Raw genomic sequence first — 1694 nt, 5'->3', positions numbered from 1 at the left:
CATGAAAGAAGGTTATATACTTGGAAGAGGTCTGGAGACACTGGAAGGTTTCAGATAGATTATATAATGGTAAGACAGAGAGTTAGGAATCAGGTTTTAAATCGTAAGAATTTCCAGGGGCAGATATAGACTCTGACCACAATCTATCGGCTATGAACTGTAGTTTAAAACTGAAAAAACTGCATAAACATATAAACATAAACTCCGTCCGCAGGACATGGCGGACCCAGCAGTACCGGCTGGCCACAGTGTCATCCTCAGCCCACCGCCGTCACCGTATGCGGAAATGGGGGGGCATGTGGTCAACACGCCGCTCTCGCGGCAGCATGCCAGTTTCCGAGGCCGGAGCCGCTACTTCTCAATCCAGTAGCTCCTCAGTTTGTCTCACAAGGACTGAGAGCACCCCGCTTGCCAACAACGCTCGGCAGACCAGATGGTCACCCATCCAAGTGCTAGCCCAGCCCGACAGCGCTTAACTTCGGTGATCTGACGGGAACCGATGTTACCACTGCGGCAAGGCCGTTGGCCGAAGAAACTGCAAAAACGTGGGAATTTAAGGAGATGGGACCTGGATAAACTGAAAGTACCAGAGGTTGTAGAGAGTTTCAGAGACAACATTAGGGAACGATTAACAAGAGTGTGGGAAAGAAATTCAGTAGAAGAAGAATGGGTAGCTTTGAGAGGTGAAATAGTGAACGCAGCAGAGGCTCAAGTGGGTAAAAAGACGGTGGCCAGTAGAAATCCTTGCTTAACGGAAGAGATATTGAATTTAACTGACGAAATGAGATTATATAAAAATGCAGTAAATGTAGCAGGCGAAAAGGAATACAAACGTCTCAAAAATGAGAACGACAGGATGTGCAAAATGGCTAAGCAGCGATGGCTAGAGGACAAATGTAAGGATGGAGAGGCATACGTCACTAGGGGTAGGATAGATACTGCCTACACGAAAATTAAAGAGACCTTTGGAGAAAAGAGAGTAACTTGTATGAATATCAAGAGCTCAGATGGAAAACCAGTTCTACATCTACATCTACATGGATACTCTGCAAATCACATTTAATTGCCTGGCAGAGGGTTCATCTAACTACCTTCACAAGTCTATTATTCCAATTTCGTATAGCGCATGGAAAGAATGAACACCTATATCTTTCCATACGAGCTCTGATTTCCATTATTTTATCTTGGTGATCGTTCCTCCCTATGTAGGTTAGTGTCAACAAAATATTCTCGCATTCGGAGAGAGTTGGTGATTGGAATTTGGTGAGAAGATTCCGTCGCAGTGAAAAACGCCTTTCTTTTAATGATATATAGCCCAAATTCTGTATCATTTCTGTGACACTCTTCCATATTTCGCGATAATACAAAACGTGCTGCCTTTCTTTGAACTTTTTCGATGTACTCCGTCAGTTCTATCTGGCAAGGATCCCAAACCGCGCAGCAGTATTCTAAAAGAGGACAGACAAGCGTAGTGTAGGCAGTCTCATTAGTAGGTCTGTTAAAAGTGTCCTGCCAATAAAACGCAGTCTTTGATTAGCCTTCTCCACAACATTTTCTGAGTTCCTTCCAATTTAAGTTGTTCTTAATTGTAATACCTAGGTATGTAGTTGAATTTACAGCTTTTAGATTAGACTTATTTATCGTGTAACAGAAATTTAACGAGTTCCTTTTAGCACTCATGTGGATGGCCTCAC

General features: G+C 43.3%; 1 pseudogene; it reads right to left on the bottom strand.

The window, feature by feature from the left end:
• Positions 1-409: 409 nt before the first annotated feature.
• Positions 410-527, bottom strand: LOC126482593 (5S ribosomal RNA; annotated as a pseudogene).
• Between the last annotated feature and the right edge of the window lie 1167 nt (positions 528-1694).

Source organism: Schistocerca serialis, chromosome 5, assembly GCF_023864345.2.
Source record: "Schistocerca serialis cubense isolate TAMUIC-IGC-003099 chromosome 5, iqSchSeri2.2, whole genome shotgun sequence".
Classification (NCBI taxonomy): Eukaryota; Metazoa; Arthropoda; class Insecta; order Orthoptera; family Acrididae; genus Schistocerca; species Schistocerca serialis.
The sequence above is the reverse complement of the archived record's forward strand: the minus strand, read 5'-3'. Positions and strand labels throughout refer to the sequence as shown.